Source organism: Patiria miniata, unplaced genomic scaffold, assembly GCF_015706575.1.
Source record: "Patiria miniata isolate m_02_andy unplaced genomic scaffold, ASM1570657v1 HiC_scaffold_16, whole genome shotgun sequence".
Classification (NCBI taxonomy): domain Eukaryota; kingdom Metazoa; phylum Echinodermata; class Asteroidea; order Valvatida; family Asterinidae; genus Patiria; species Patiria miniata.
The window spans coordinates 13,052,041-13,069,618 of NW_024037054.1; positions in this window are offsets into that span (position 1 = coordinate 13,052,041).

Sequence of the window (17,578 nt, forward strand, 5' to 3'; positions counted from 1 at the left end):
CAGTTGCGTTTTGTGCAGTAAATCCCATAGCAAGGCCTGTCAGAGCCATGCAACATCCCCTCTCTATATGTCGATCAAAAGGTACCTCAAGCTAGGAAATTGTAGACAAACTTTACGTTGTTCGAAAGCTGCTGAATAGGTCTACAACATGCAAAAACAAGCAAGTCTTTAGACTCAAGTCTTGTGGAGAAAATTCAAGATGTAGTCACTGAATCCTGACAGTTGCGTTTTGTGCAGTAAATCCCATAGCAAGGCCTGTCAGAGCCATGCAACATCCCCTCTCTATATGTCGATCAAAAGGTACCTCAAGCTAGGAAATTGTAGACAAACTTTACGTTGTTCGAAAGCTGCTGAATAGGTCTACAACATGCAAAAACAAGCAAGTCTTTAGACTCAAGTCTTGTGGAGAAAATTCAAGATGTAGTCACTGAATCCTCAGTTGCGTTTTGTGCAGTAAATCCCATAGCAAGGCCTGTCAGAGCCATGCAACATCCCCTCTCTATATGTCGATCAAAAGGTACCTCAAGCTAGGAAATTGTAGACAAACTTTACGTTGTTCGAAAGCTGCTGAATAGGTCTACAACATGCAAAAACAAGCAAGTCTTTAGACTCAAGTCTTGTGGAGAAAATTCAAGATGTAGTCACTGAATCCTGACAGTTGCGTTTTGTGCAGTAAATCCCATAGCAAGGCCTGTCAGAGCCATGCAACATCCCCTCTCTATATGTCGATCAAAAGGTACCTCAAGCTAGGAAATTGTAGACAAACTTTACGTTGTTCGAAAGCTGCTGAATAGGTCTACAACATGCAAAAACAAGCAAGTCTTTAGACTCAAGTCTTGTGGAGAAAATTCAAGATGTAGTCACTGAATCCTGACAGTTGCGTTTTGTGCAGTAAATCCCATAGCAAGGCCTGTCAGAGCCATGCAACATCCCCTCTCTATATGTCGATCAAAAGGTACCTCAAGCTAGGAAATTGTAGACAAACTTTACGTTGTTCGAAAGCTGCTGAATAGGTCTACAACATGCAAAAACAAGCAAGTCTTTAGACTCAAGTCTTGTGGAGAAAATTCAAGATGTAGTCACTGAATCCTCAGTTGCGTTTTGTGCAGTAAATCCCATAGCAAGGCCTGTCAGAGCCATGCAACATCCCCTCTCTATATGTCGATCAAAAGGTACCTCAAGCTAGGAAATTGTAGACAAACTTTACGTTGTTCGAAAGCTGCTGAATAGGTCTACAACATGCAAAAACAAGCAAGTCTTTAGACTCAAGTCTTGTGGAGAAAATTCAAGATGTAGTCACTGAATCCTGACAGTTGCGTTTTGTGCAGTAAATCCCATAGCAAGGCCTGTCAGAGCCATGCAACATCCCCTCTCTATATGTCGATCAAAAGGTACCTCAAGCTAGGAAATTGTAGACAAACTTTACGTTGTTCGAAAGCTGCTGAATAGGTCTACAACATGCAAAAACAAGCAAGTCTTTAGACTCAAGTCTTGTGGAGAAAATTCAAGATGTAGTCACTGAATCCTGACAGTTGCGTTTTGTGCAGTAAATCCCATAGCAAGGCCTGTCAGAGCCATGCAACATCCCCTCTCTATATGTCGATCAAAAGGTACCTCAAGCTAGGAAATTGTAGACAAACTTTACGTTGTTCGAAAGCTGCTGAATAGGTCTACAACATGCAAAAACAAGCAAGTCTTTAGACTCAAGTCTTGTGGAGAAAATTCAAGATGTAGTCACTGAATCCTGACAGTTGCGTTTTGTGCAGTAAATCCCATAGCAAGGCCTGTCAGAGCCATGCAACATCCCCTCTCTATATGTCGATCAAAAGGTACCTCAAGCTAGGAAATTGTAGACAAACTTTACGTTGTTCGAAAGCTGCTGAATAGGTCTACAACATGCAAAAACAAGCAAGTCTTTAGACTCAAGTCTTGTGGAGAAAATTCAAGATGTAGTCACTGAATCCTGACAGTTGCGTTTTGTGCAGTAAATCCCATAGCAAGGCCTGTCAGAGCCATGCAACATCCCCTCTCTATATGTCGATCAAAAGGTACCTCAAGCTAGGAAATTGTAGACAAACTTTACGTTGTTCGAAAGCTGCTGAATAGGTCTACAACATGCAAAAACAAGCAAGTCTTTAGACTCAAGTCTTGTGGAGAAAATTCAAGATGTAGTCACTGAATCCTCCAGTTGCGTTTTGTGCAGTAAATCCCATAGCAAGGCCTGTCAGAGCCATGCAACATCCCTCTCTATATGTCGATCAAAAGGTACCTCAAGCTAGGAAATTGTAGACAAACTTTACGTTGTTCGAAAGCTGCTGAATAGGTCTACAACATGCAAAAACAAGCAAGTCTTTAGACTCAAGTCTTGTGGAGAAAATTCAAGATGTAGTCACTGAATCCCTCCAGTTGCGTTTTGTGCAGTAAATCCCATAGCAAGGCCTGTCAGAGCCATGCAACATCCCCTCTCTATATGTCGATCAAAAGGTACCTCAAGCTAGGAAATTGTAGACAAACTTTACGTTGTTCGAAAGCTGCTGAATAGGTCTACAACATGCAAAAACAAGCAAGTCTTTAGACTCAAGTCTTGTGGAGAAAATTCAAGATGTAGTCACTGAATCCCTGACAGTTGCGTTTTGTGCAGTAAATCCCATAGCAAGGCCTGTCAGAGCCATGCAACATCCCCTCTCTATATGTCGATCAAAAGGTACCTCAAGCTAGGAAATTGTAGACAAACTTTACGTTGTTCGAAAGCTGCTGAATAGGTCTACAACATGCAAAAACAAGCAAGTCTTTAGACTCAAGTCTTGTGGAGAAAATTCAAGATGTAGTCACTGAATCCTGACAGTTGCGTTTTGTGCAGTAAATCCCATAGCAAGGCCTGTCAGAGCCATGCAACATCCCCTCTCTATATGTCGATCAAAAGGTACCTCAAGCTAGGAAATTGTAGACAAACTTTACGTTGTTCGAAAGCTGCTGAATAGGTCTACAACATGCAAAAACAAGCAAGTCTTTAGACTCAAGTCTTGTGGAGAAAATTCAAGATGTAGTCACTGAATCCTGACAGTTGCGTTTTGTGCAGTAAATCCCATAGCAAGGCCTGTCAGAGCCATGCAACATCCCCTCTCTATATGTCGATCAAAAGGTACCTCAAGCTAGGAAATTGTAGACAAACTTTACGTTGTTCGAAAGCTGCTGAATAGGTCTACAACATGCAAAAACAAGCAAGTCTTTAGACTCAAGTCTTGTGGAGAAAATTCAAGATGTAGTCACTGAATCCTCCAGTTGCGTTTTGTGCAGTAAATCCCATAGCAAGGCCTGTCAGAGCCATGCAACATCCCCTCTCTATATGTCGATCAAAAGGTACCTCAAGCTAGGAAATTGTAGACAAACTTTACGTTGTTCGAAAGCTGCTGAATAGGTCTACAACATGCAAAAACAAGCAAGTCTTTAGACTCAAGTCTTGTGGAGAAAATTCAAGATGTAGTCACTGAATCCTGACAGTTGCGTTTTGTGCAGTAAATCCCATAGCAAGGCCTGTCAGAGCCATGCAACATCCCCTCTCTATATGTCGATCAAAAGGTACCTCAAGCTAGGAAATTGTAGACAAACTTTACGTTGTTCGAAAGCTGCTGAATAGGTCTACAACATGCAAAAACAAGCAAGTCTTTAGACTCAAGTCTTGTGGAGAAAATTCAAGATGTAGTCACTGAATCCTGACAGTTGCGTTTTGTGCAGTAAATCCCATAGCAAGGCCTGTCAGAGCCATGCAACATCCCCTCTCTATATGTCGATCAAAAGGTACCTCAAGCTAGGAAATTGTAGACAAACTTTACGTTGTTCGAAAGCTGCTGAATAGGTCTACAACATGCAAAAACAAGCAAGTCTTTAGACTCAAGTCTTGTGGAGAAAATTCAAGATGTAGTCACTGAATCCCTCCAGTTGCGTTTTGTGCAGTAAATCCCATAGCAAGGCCTGTCAGAGCCATGCAACATCCCCTCTCTATATGTCGATCAAAAGGTACCTCAAGCTAGGAAATTGTAGACAAACTTTACGTTGTTCGAAAGCTGCTGAATAGGTCTACAACATGCAAAAACAAGCAAGTCTTTAGACTCAAGTCTTGTGGAGAAAATTCAAGATGTAGTCACTGAATCCCTCCAGTTGCGTTTTGTGCAGTAAATCCCATAGCAAGGCCTGTCAGAGCCATGCAACATCCCCTCTCTATATGTCGATCAAAAGGTACCTCAAGCTAGGAAATTGTAGACAAACTTTACGTTGTTCGAAAGCTGCTGAATAGGTCTACAACATGCAAAAACAAGCAAGTCTTTAGACTCAAGTCTTGTGGAGAAAATTCAAGATGTAGTCACTGAATCCTGACAGTTGCGTTTTGTGCAGTAAATCCCATAGCAAGGCCTGTCAGAGCCATGCAACATCCCCTCTCTATATGTCGATCAAAAGGTACCTCAAGCTAGGAAATTGTAGACAAACTTTACGTTGTTCGAAAGCTGCTGAATAGGTCTACAACATGCAAAAACAAGCAAGTCTTTAGACTCAAGTCTTGTGGAGAAAATTCAAGATGTAGTCACTGAATCCTGACAGTTGCGTTTTGTGCAGTAAATCCCATAGCAAGGCCTGTCAGAGCCATGCAACATCCCCTCTCTATATGTCGATCAAAAGGTACCTCAAGCTAGGAAATTGTAGACAAACTTTACGTTGTTCGAAAGCTGCTGAATAGGTCTACAACATGCAAAAACAAGCAAGTCTTTAGACTCAAGTCTTGTGGAGAAAATTCAAGATGTAGTCACTGAATCCTGACAGTTGCGTTTTGTGCAGTAAATCCCATAGCAAGGCCTGTCAGAGCCATGCAACATCCCCTCTCTATATGTCGATCAAAAGGTACCTCAAGCTAGGAAATTGTAGACAAACTTTACGTTGTTCGAAAGCTGCTGAATAGGTCTACAACATGCAAAAACAAGCAAGTCTTTAGACTCAAGTCTTGTGGAGAAAATTCAAGATGTAGTCACTGAATCCTGACAGTTGCGTTTTGTGCAGTAAATCCCATAGCAAGGCCTGTCAGAGCCATGCAACATCCCCTCTCTATATGTCGATCAAAAGGTACCTCAAGCTAGGAAATTGTAGACAAACTTTACGTTGTTCGAAAGCTGCTGAATAGGTCTACAACATGCAAAAACAAGCAAGTCTTTAGACTCAAGTCTTGTGGAGAAAATTCAAGATGTAGTCACTGAATCCTGACAGTTGCGTTTTGTGCAGTAAATCCCATAGCAAGGCCTGTCAGAGCCATGCAACATCCCCTCTCTATATGTCGATCAAAAGGTACCTCAAGCTAGGAAATTGTAGACAAACTTTACGTTGTTCGAAAGCTGCTGAATAGGTCTACAACATGCAAAAACAAGCAAGTCTTTAGACTCAAGTCTTGTGGAGAAAATTCAAGATGTAGTCACTGAATCCTGACAGTTGCGTTTTGTGCAGTAAATCCCATAGCAAGGCCTGTCAGAGCCATGCAACATCCCCTCTCTATATGTCGATCAAAAGGTACCTCAAGCTAGGAAATTGTAGACAAACTTTACGTTGTTCGAAAGCTGCTGAATAGGTCTACAACATGCAAAAACAAGCAAGTCTTTAGACTCAAGTCTTGTGGAGAAAATTCAAGATGTAGTCACTGAATCCTCCAGTTGCGTTTTGTGCAGTAAATCCCATAGCAAGGCCTGTCAGAGCCATGCAACATCCCCTCTCTATATGTCGATCAAAAGGTACCTCAAGCTAGGAAATTGTAGACAAACTTTACGTTGTTCGAAAGCTGCTGAATAGGTCTACAACATGCAAAAACAAGCAAGTCTTTAGACTCAAGTCTTGTGGAGAAAATTCAAGATGTAGTCACTGAATCCCTCCAGTTGCGTTTTGTGCAGTAAATCCCATAGCAAGGCCTGTCAGAGCCATGCAACATCCCCTCTCTATATGTCGATCAAAAGGTACCTCAAGCTAGGAAATTGTAGACAAACTTTACGTTGTTCGAAAGCTGCTGAATAGGTCTACAACATGCAAAAACAAGCAAGTCTTTAGACTCAAGTCTTGTGGAGAAAATTCAAGATGTAGTCACTGAATCCTGACAGTTGCGTTTTGTGCAGTAAATCCCATAGCAAGGCCTGTCAGAGCCATGCAACATCCCCTCTCTATATGTCGATCAAAAGGTACCTCAAGCTAGGAAATTGTAGACAAACTTTACGTTGTTCGAAAGCTGCTGAATAGGTCTACAACATGCAAAAACAAGCAAGTCTTTAGACTCAAGTCTTGTGGAGAAAATTCAAGATGTAGTCACTGAATCCTGACAGTTGCGTTTTGTGCAGTAAATCCCATAGCAAGGCCTGTCAGAGCCATGCAACATCCCCTCTCTATATGTCGATCAAAAGGTACCTCAAGCTAGGAAATTGTAGACAAACTTTACGTTGTTCGAAAGCTGCTGAATAGGTCTACAACATGCAAAAACAAGCAAGTCTTTAGACTCAAGTCTTGTGGAGAAAATTCAAGATGTAGTCACTGAATCCCTCCAGTTGCGTTTTGTGCAGTAAATCCCATAGCAAGGCCTGTCAGAGCCATGCAACATCCCCTCTCTATATGTCGATCAAAAGGTACCTCAAGCTAGGAAATTGTAGACAAACTTTACGTTGTTCGAAAGCTGCTGAATAGGTCTACAACATGCAAAAACAAGCAAGTCTTTAGACTCAAGTCTTGTGGAGAAAATTCAAGATGTAGTCACTGAATCCTCCAGTTGCGTTTTGTGCAGTAAATCCCATAGCAAGGCCTGTCAGAGCCATGCAACATCCCCTCTCTATATGTCGATCAAAAGGTACCTCAAGCTAGGAAATTGTAGACAAACTTTACGTTGTTCGAAAGCTGCTGAATAGGTCTACAACATGCAAAAACAAGCAAGTCTTTAGACTCAAGTCTTGTGGAGAAAATTCAAGATGTAGTCACTGAATCCTGACAGTTGCGTTTTGTGCAGTAAATCCCATAGCAAGGCCTGTCAGAGCCATGCAACATCCCCTCTCTATATGTCGATCAAAAGGTACCTCAAGCTAGGAAATTGTAGACAAACTTTACGTTGTTCGAAAGCTGCTGAATAGGTCTACAACATGCAAAAACAAGCAAGTCTTTAGACTCAAGTCTTGTGGAGAAAATTCAAGATGTAGTCACTGAATCCTGACAGTTGCGTTTTGTGCAGTAAATCCCATAGCAAGGCCTGTCAGAGCCATGCAACATCCCCTCTCTATATGTCGATCAAAAGGTACCTCAAGCTAGGAAATTGTAGACAAACTTTACGTTGTTCGAAAGCTGCTGAATAGGTCTACAACATGCAAAAACAAGCAAGTCTTTAGACTCAAGTCTTGTGGAGAAAATTCAAGATGTAGTCACTGAATCCTCCAGTTGCGTTTTGTGCAGTAAATCCCATAGCAAGGCCTGTCAGAGCCATGCAACATCCCCTCTCTATATGTCGATCAAAAGGTACCTCAAGCTAGGAAATTGTAGACAAACTTTACGTTGTTCGAAAGCTGCTGAATAGGTCTACAACATGCAAAAACAAGCAAGTCTTTAGACTCAAGTCTTGTGGAGAAAATTCAAGATGTAGTCACTGAATCCCTCCAGTTGCGTTTTGTGCAGTAAATCCCATAGCAAGGCCTGTCAGAGCCATGCAACATCCCCTCTCTATATGTCGATCAAAAGGTACCTCAAGCTAGGAAATTGTAGACAAACTTTACGTTGTTCGAAAGCTGCTGAATAGGTCTACAACATGCAAAAACAAGCAAGTCTTTAGACTCAAGTCTTGTGGAGAAAATTCAAGATGTAGTCACTGAATCCTCCAGTTGCGTTTTGTGCAGTAAATCCCATAGCAAGGCCTGTCAGAGCCATGCAACATCCCCTCTCTATATGTCGATCAAAAGGTACCTCAAGCTAGGAAATTGTAGACAAACTTTACGTTGTTCGAAAGCTGCTGAATAGGTCTACAACATGCAAAAACAAGCAAGTCTTTAGACTCAAGTCTTGTGGAGAAAATTCAAGATGTAGTCACTGAATCCTGACAGTTGCGTTTTGTGCAGTAAATCCCATAGCAAGGCCTGTCAGAGCCATGCAACATCCCCTCTCTATATGTCGATCAAAAGGTACCTCAAGCTAGGAAATTGTAGACAAACTTTACGTTGTTCGAAAGCTGCTGAATAGGTCTACAACATGCAAAAACAAGCAAGTCTTAGACTCAAGTCTTGTGGAGAAAATTCAAGATGTAGTCACTGAATCCCTCCAGTTGCGTTTTGTGCAGTAAATCCCATAGCAAGGCCTGTCAGAGCCATGCAACATCCCCTCTCTATATGTCGATCAAAAGGTACCTCAAGCTAGGAAATTGTAGACAAACTTTACGTTGTTCGAAAGCTGCTGAATAGGTCTACAACATGCAAAAACAAGCAAGTCTTTAGACTCAAGTCTTGTGGAGAAAATTCAAGATGTAGTCACTGAATCCCTCCAGTTGCGTTTTGTGCAGTAAATCCCATAGCAAGGCCTGTCAGAGCCATGCAATATCTCCTCTCTATATGTCGATCAAAAGGTACCTCAAGCTAGGAAATTGTAGACAAACTTTACGTTGTTCGAAAGCTGCTGAATAGGTCTACAACATGCAAAAACAAGCAAGTCTTTAGACTCAAGTCTTGTGGAGAAAATTCAAGATGTAGTCACTGAATCCTGACAGTTGCGTTTTGTGCAGTAAATCCCATAGCAAGGCCTGTCAGAGCTATGTAAAATCGCCTCTCTATATGTCGATCAAAAGGTACCTCAAGCTGGGAAATTGAAGACAAACTTTACGTTGTTCGAAAGCTGCTGAAAAGGATTTTGACAAACTATAACTTGTTGGATGGCGGATGAATAGGCCAACAAGCTGACAAATCGGCAAGGCTTCAGACTTGAAACTTTTGGAGTGAGCCGCAGACATAGGTACATGATGCCCCCAGTTTCGTTTTTGTGCAGTAAGTCCCATAGCAAGGGCTGTCAGCGCCAGCCGACATGGCTCTCATGTGTCGCGGTCTAAAGGTACCTTAACATGGATGGATTTTGACAAACTATAACTTGTTGGATGGCGGATGAATAGGCCAACAAGCTGACAAATCGGCAAGGCTTCAGACTGAAACTTTTGGAGTGAGCCCCAGACATAGGTACATGATGCCCCAGTTTCGTTTTTGTGCAGTAAGTCCCATAGCAAGGGCTGTCAGCGCCAGCCGACATGGCTCTCATGTGTCGCGGTCTAAAGGTACCTTAACATGGATGGATTTTGACAAACTATAACTTGTTGGATGGCGGATGAATATCAACAAGCTGACAAATCGGCAAGGCTTCAGACTTGAAACTTTTGGAGTGAGCCCCAGACATAGGTACATGATGCCCCCAGTTTCGTTTTTGTGCAGTAAGTCCCATAGCAAGGCTGTCAGCGCCAGCCGACATGGCTCTCATGTGACATGTCATGTACGGTCTAAAGTACCTTAACATAGATGGATTTTGACAAACTATAACTTGTTGGATGGCGGATGAATAGGCCAACAAGCTGACAAATCGGCAAGGCTTCAGACTTGAAACTTTTGGAGTGAGCCCCAGACATAGGTACATGATGCCCCCAGTTTCGTTTTTGTGCAGTAAGTCCCATAGCAAGGGCTGTCAGCGCCAGCCGACATGGCTCTCATGTGTCGCGGTCTAAAGGTACCTTAACATGGATGGATTTTGACAAACTATAACTTGTTGGATGGCGGATGAATAGTCCAACAAGCTGACAAATCGGCAAGGCTTCAGACTTGAAACTTTTGGAGTGAGCCCCAGACATAGGTACATGATGCCCCCAGTTTCGTTTTTGTGCAGTAAGTCCCATAGCAAGGCTGTCAGCGCCAGCCGACATGGCTCTCATGTGTCGCGGTCTAAAGGTACCTTAACATAGATGGATTTTGACAAACTATAACTTGTTGGATGGCGGATGAATAGGCCAACAAGCTGACAAATCGGCAAGGCTTCAGACTTGAAACTTTGGAGTGAGCCCCAGACATAGTGTACATGATGCCCCCAGTTTCGTTTTTGTGCAGTAAGTCCCATAGCAAGGGCTGTCAGCGCCAGCCGACATGGCTCTCATGTGTCGCGGTCTAAAGGTACCTTAACATGGATGGATTTTGACAAACTATAACTTGTTGGATGGCGGATGAATAGGTCAACAAGCTGACAAATCGGCAAGGCTTCAGACTTGAAACTTTTGGAGTGAGCCCCAGACATAGGTACATGATGCCCCCAGTTTCGTTTTTGTGCAGTAAGTCCCATAGCAAGGGCTGTCAGCGCCAGCCGACATGGCTCTCATGTGTCGCGGTCTAAAGGTACCTTAACATAGATGGATTTTGACAAACTATAACTTGTTGGATGGCGGATGAATAGGCCAACAAGCTGACAAATCGCAAGGCTTCAGACTTGAAACTTTTGGAGTGAGCTCCAGACATAGGTACATGATGCCCCCAGTTTCGTTTTTGTGCAGTAAGTCCCATAGCAAGGGCTGTCAGCGCCAGCCGACATGGCTCTCATGTGTCGCGGTCTAAAGGTACCTTAACATGGATGGATTTTGACAAACTATAACTTGTTGGATGGCGGATGAATAGGCCAACAAGCTGACAAATCGGCAAGGCTTCAGACTTGAAACTTTTGGAGTGAGCCCCAGACATAGGTACATGATGCCCCAGTTTCGTTTTTGTGCAGTAAGTCCCATAGCAAGGGCTGTCAGCGCCAGCCGACATGGCTCTCATGTGTCGCGGTCTAAAGGTACCTTAACATAGATGGATTTTGACAAACTATAACTTGTTGGATGGCGGATGAATAGGCCAACAAGCTGACAAATCGGCAAGGCTTCAGACTTGAAACTTTTGGAGTGAGCTCCAGACATAGGTACATGATGCCCCCAGTTTCGTTTTTGTGCAGTAAGTCCCATAGCAAGGCTGTCAGCGCCAGCCGACATGGCTCTCATGTGTCGCGGTCTAAAGGTACCTTAACATGGATGGATTTTGACAAACTATAACTTGTTGGATGGCGGATGAATAGGCCAACAAGCTGACAAATCGGCAAGGCTTCAGACTTGAAACTTTTGGAGTGAGCCCCAGACATAGGTACATGATGCCCCCAGTTTCGTTTTTGTGCAGTAAGTCCCATAGCAAGGGCTGTCAGCGCCAGCCGACATGGCTCTCATGTGTCGCGGTCTAAAGGTACCTTAACATGGATGGATTTTGACAAACTATAACTTGTTGGATGGCGGATGAATAGGCCAACAAGCTGACAAATCGGCAAGGCTTCAGACTTGAAACTTTTGGAGTGAGCCCCAGACATAGGTACATGATGCCCCAGTTTCGTTTTTGTGCAGTAAGTCCCATAGCAAGGGCTGTCAGCGCCAGCCGACATGGCTCTCATGTGTCGCGGTCTAAAGGTACCTTAACATGGATGGATTTTGACAAACTATAACTTGTTGGATGGCGGATGAATAGGCCAACAAGCTGACAAATCGGCAAGGCTTCAGACTTGAAACTTTTGGAGTGAGCCCCAGACATAGGTACATGATGCCCCAGTTTCGTTTTTGTGCAGTAAGTCCCATAGCAAGGCTGTCAGCGCCAGCCGACATGGCTCTCATGTGTCGCGGTCTAAAGGTACCTTAACATGGATGGATTTTGACAAACTATAACTTGTTGGATGGCGGATGAATAGGCCAACAAGCTGACAAATCGGCAAAGCTTCAGACTTGAAACTTTTGGAGTGAGCCCAGACATAGGTACATGATGCCCCCAGTTTCGTTTTTGTGCAGTAAGTCCCATAGCAAGGGCTGTCAGCGCCAGCCGACATGGCTCTCATGTGTCGCGGTCTAAAGGTACCTTAACATGGATGGATTTTGACAAACTATAACTTGTTGGATGGCGGATGAATAGGCCAACAAGCTGACAAATCGGCAAGGCTTCAGACTTGAAACTTTTGGAGTGAGCCCAGACATAGGTACATGATGCCCCCAGTTTCGTTTTTGTGCAGTAAGTCCCATAGCAAGGGCTGTCAGCGCCAGCCGACATGGCTCTCATGTGTCGCGGTCTAAAGGTACCTTAACATGGATGGATTTTGACAAACTATAACTTGTTGGATGGCGGATGAATAGGCCAACAGCTGACAAATCGGCAAGGCTTCAGACTTGAAACTTTTGGAGTGAGCCCCAGACATAGGTACATGATGCCCCCAGTTTCGTTTTTGTGCAGTAAGTCCCATAGCAAGGGCTGTCAGCGCCAGCCGACATGGCTCTCATGTGTCGCGGTCTAAAGGTACCTTAACATGGATGGATTTTGACAAACTATAACTTGTTGGATGGCGGATGAATAGGCCAACAAGCTGACAAATCGGCAAGGCTTCAGACTTGAAACTTTTGGAGTGAGCCCCAGACATAGGTACATGATGCCCCCAGTTTCGTTTTTGTGCAGTAAGTCCCATAGCAAGGGCTGTCAGCGCCAGCCGACATGGCTCTCATGTGTCGCGGTCTAAAGGTACCTTAACATGGATGGATTTTGACAAACTATAACTTGTTGGATGGCGGATGAATAGGCCAACAAGCTGACAAATCGGCAAGGCTTCAGACTTGAAACTTTTGGAGTGAGCCCCAGACATAGGTACATGATGCCCCCAGTTTCGTTTTTGTGCAGTAAGTCCCATAGCAAGGGCTGTCAGCGCCAGCCGACATGGCTCTCATGTGTCGCGGTCTAAAGGTACCTTAACATGGATGGATTTTGACAAACTATAACTTGTTGGATGGCGGATGAATAGGCCAACAAGCTGACAAATCGGCAAGGCTTCAGACTTGAAACTTTTGGAGTGAGCCCAGACATAGGTACATGATGCCCCCAGTTTCGTTTTTGTGCAGTAAGTCCCATAGCAAGGGCTGTCAGCGCCAGCCGACATGGCTCTCATGTGTCGCGGTCTAAAGGTACCTTAACATGGATGGATTTTGACAAACTATAACTTGTTGGATGGCGGATGAATAGGCCAACAAGCTGACAAATCGGCAAAGCTTCAGACTTGAAACTTTTGGAGTGAGCCCAGACATAGGTACATGATGCCCCCAGTTTCGTTTTTGTGCAGTAAGTCCCATAGCAAGGGCTGTCAGCGCCAGCCGACATGGCTCTCATGTGTCGCGGTCTAAAGGTACCTTAACATGGATGGATTTTGACAAACTATAACTTGTTGGATGGCGGATGAATAGGCCAACAAGCTGACAAATCGGCAAGGCTTCAGACTTGAAACTTTTGGAGTGAGTCCCAGACATAGGTACATGATGCCCCCAGTTTCGTTTTTGTGCAGTAAGTCCCATAGCAAGGGCTGTCAGCGCCAGCCGACATGGCTCTCATGTGTCGCGGTCTAAAGGTACCTTAACATGGATGGATTTTGACAAACTATAACTTGTTGGATGGCGGATGAATAGGCCAACAAGCTGACAAATCGGCAAGGCTTCAGACTTGAAACTTTTGGAGTGAGCCCCAGACATAGGTACATGATGCCCCCAGTTTCGTTTTTGTGCAGTAAGTCCCATAGCAAGGGCTGTCAGCGCCAGCCGACATGGCTCTCATGTGTCGCGGTCTAAAGGTACCTTAACATGGATGGATTTTGACAAACTATAACTTGTTGGATGGCGGATGAATAGGCAACAAGCTGACAAATCGGCAAGGCTTCAGACTTGAAACTTTTGGAGTGAGCCCCAGACATAGGTACATGATGCCCCCAGTTTCGTTTTTGTGCAGTAAGTCCCATAGCAAGGGCTGTCAGCGCCAGCCGACATGGCTCTCATGTGTCGCGGTCTAAAGGTACCTTAACATGGATGGATTTTGACAAACTATAACTTGTTGGATGGCGGATGAATAGGCCAACAAGCTGACAAATCGGCAAGGCTTCAGACTTGAAACTTTTGGAGTGAGCCCCAGACATAGGTACATGATGCCCCCAGTTTCGTTTTTGTGCAGTAAGTCCCATAGCAAGGGCTGTCAGCGCCAGCCGACATGGCTCTCATGTGTCGCGGTCTAAAGGTACCTTAACATGGATGGATTTTGACAAACTATAACTTGTTGGATGGCGGATGAATAGGCCAACAAGCTGACAAATCGGCAAGGCTTCAGACTTGAAACTTTTGGAGTGAGCCCCAGACATAGGTACATGATGCCCCCAGTTTCGTTTTTGTGCAGTAAGTCCCATAGCAAGGGCTGTCAGCGCCAGCCGACATGGCTCTCATGTGTCGCGGTCTAAAGGTACCTTAACATGGATGGATTTTGACAAACTATAACTTGTTGGATGGCGGATGAATAGGCCAACAAGCTGACAAATCGGCAAGGCTTCAGACTTGAAACTTTTGGAGTGAGCCCCAGACATAGGTACATGATGCCCCCAGTTTCGTTTTTGTGCAGTAAGTCCCATAGCAAGGCTGTCAGCGCCAGCCGACATGGCTCTCATGTGTCGCGGTCTAAAGGTACCTTAACATGGATGGATTTTGACAAACTATAACTTGTTGGATGGCGGATGAATAGGCCAACAAGCTGACAAATCGGCAAGGCTTCAGACTTGAAACTTTTGGAGTGAGCCCAGACATAGGTACATGATGCCCCCAGTTTCGTTTTTGTGCAGTAAGTCCCATAGCAAGGGCTGTCAGCGCCAGCCGACATGGCTCTCATGTGTCGCGGTCTAAAGGTACCTTAACATGGATGGATTTTGACAAACTATAACTTGTTGGATGGCGGATGAATAGGCCAACAAGCTGACAAATCGGCAAGGCTTCAGACTTGAAACTTTTGGAGTGAGCCCCAGACATAGGTACATGATGCCCCCAGTTTCGTTTTTGTGCAGTAAGTCCCATAGCAAGGGCTGTCAGCGCCAGCCGACATGGCTCTCATGTGTCGCGGTCTAAAGGTACCTTAACATGGATGGATTTTGACAAACTATAACTTGTTGGATGGCGGATGAATAGGCCAACAAGCTGACAAATCGGCAAGGCTTCAGACTTGAAACTTTTGGAGTGAGCCCCAGACATAGGTACATGATGCCCCCAGTTTCGTTTTTGTGCAGTAAGTCCCATAGCAAGGGCTGTCAGCGCCAGCCGACATGGCTCTCATGTGTCGCGGTCTAAAGGTACCTTAACATGGATGGATTTTGACAAACTATAACTTGTTGGATGGCGGATGAATAGGCCAACAAGCTGACAAATCGGCAAGGCTTCAGACTTGAAACTTTTGGAGTGAGCCCCAGACATAGGTACATGATGCCCCCAGTTTCGTTTTTGTGCAGTAAGTCCCATAGCAAGGGCTGTCAGCGCCAGCCGACATGGCTCTCATGTGTCGCGGTCTAAAGGTACCTTAACATGGATGGATTTTGACAAACTATAACTTGTTGGATGGCGGATGAATAGGCCAACAAGCTGACAAATCGGCAAGGCTTCAGACTTGAAACTTTTGGAGTGAGCCCAGACATAGGTACATGATGCCCCCAGTTTCGTTTTTGTGCAGTAAGTCCCATAGCAAGGGCTGTCAGCGCCAGCCGACATGGCTCTCATGTGTCGCGGTCTAAAGGTACCTTAACATGGATGGATTTTGACAAACTATAACTTGTTGGATGGCGGATGAATAGGCCAACAAGCTGACAAATCGGCAAGGCTTCAGACTTGAAACTTTTGGAGTGAGCCCAGACATAGGTACATGATGCCCCCAGTTTCGTTTTTGTGCAGTAAGTCCCATAGCAAGGGCTGTCAGCGCCAGCCGACATGGCTCTCATGTGTCGCGGTCTAAAGGTACCTTAACATGGATGGATTTTGACAAACTATAACTTGTTGGATGGCGGATGAATAGGCCAACAAGCTGACAAATCGGCAAGGCTTCAGACTTGAAACTTTTGGAGTGAGCCCCAGACATAGGTACATGATGCCCCCAGTTTCGTTTTTGTGCAGTAAGTCCCATAGCAAGGGCTGTCAGCGCCAGCCGACATGGCTCTCATGTGTCGCGGTCTAAAGGTACCTTAACATGGATGGATTTTGACAAACTATAACTTGTTGGATGGCGGATGAATAGGCCAACAAGCTGACAAATCGGCAAGGCTTCAGACTTGAAACTTTTGGAGTGAGCCCCAGACATAGGTACATGATGCCCCCAGTTTCGTTTTTGTGCAGTAAGTCCCATAGCAAGGGCTGTCAGCGCCAGCCGACATGGCTCTCATGTGTCGCGGTCTAAAGGTACCTTAACATGGATGGATTTTGACAAACTATAACTTGTTGGATGGCGGATGAATAGGCCAACAAGCTGACAAATCGGCAAGGCTTCAGACTTGAAACTTTTGGAGTGAGCCCCAGACATAGGTACATGATGCCCCCAGTTTCGTTTTTGTGCAGTAAGTCCCATAGCAAGGGCTGTCAGCGCCAGCCGACATGGCTCTCATGTGTCGCGGTCTAAAGGTACCTTAACATGGATGGATTTTGACAAACTATAACTTGTTGGATGGCGGATGAATAGGCCAACAAGCTGACAAATCGGCAAGGCTTCAGACTTGAAACTTTTGGAGTGAGCCCAGACATAGGTACATGATGCCCCCAGTTTCGTTTTTGTGCAGTAAGTCCCATAGCAAGGGCTGTCAGCGCCAGCCGACATGGCTCTCATGTGTCGCGGTCTAAAGGTACCTTAACATGGATGGATTTTGACAAACTATAACTTGTTGGATGGCGGATGAATAGGCCAACAAGCTGACAAATCGGCAAGGCTTCAGACTTGAAACTTTTGGAGTGAGCCCCAGACATAGGTACATGATGCCCCCAGTTTCGTTTTTGTGCAGTAAGTCCCATAGCAAGGGCTGTCAGCGCCAGCCGACATGGCTCTCATGTGTCGCGGTCTAAAGGTACCTTAACATGGATGGATTTTGACAAACTATAACTTGTTGGATGGCGGATGAATAGGCCAACAAGCTGACAAATCGGCAAGGCTTCAGACTTGAAACTTTTGGAGTGAGCCCCAGACATAGGTACATGATGCCCCCAGTTTCGTTTTTGTGCAGTAAGTCCCATAGCAAGGGCTGTCAGCGCCAGCCGACATGGCTCTCATGTGTCGCGGTCTAAAGGTACCTTAACATGGATGGATTTTGACAAACTATAACTTGTTGGATGGCGGATGAATAGGCCAACAAGCTGACAAATCGGCAAGGCTTCAGACTTGAAACTTTTGGAGTGAGCCCCAGACATAGGTACATGATGCCCCCAGTTTCGTTTTTGTGCAGTAAGTCCCATAGCAAGGGCTGTCAGCGCCAGCCGACATGGCTCTCATGTGTCGCGGTCTAAAGGTACCTTAACATGGATGGATTTTGACAAACTATAACTTGTTGGATGGCGGATGAATAGGCCAACAAGCTGACAAATCGGCAAGGCTTCAGACTTGAAACTTTTGGAGTGAGCCCCAGACATAGGTACATGATGCCCCCAGTTTCGTTTTTGTGCAGTAAGTCCCATAGCAAGGGCTGTCAG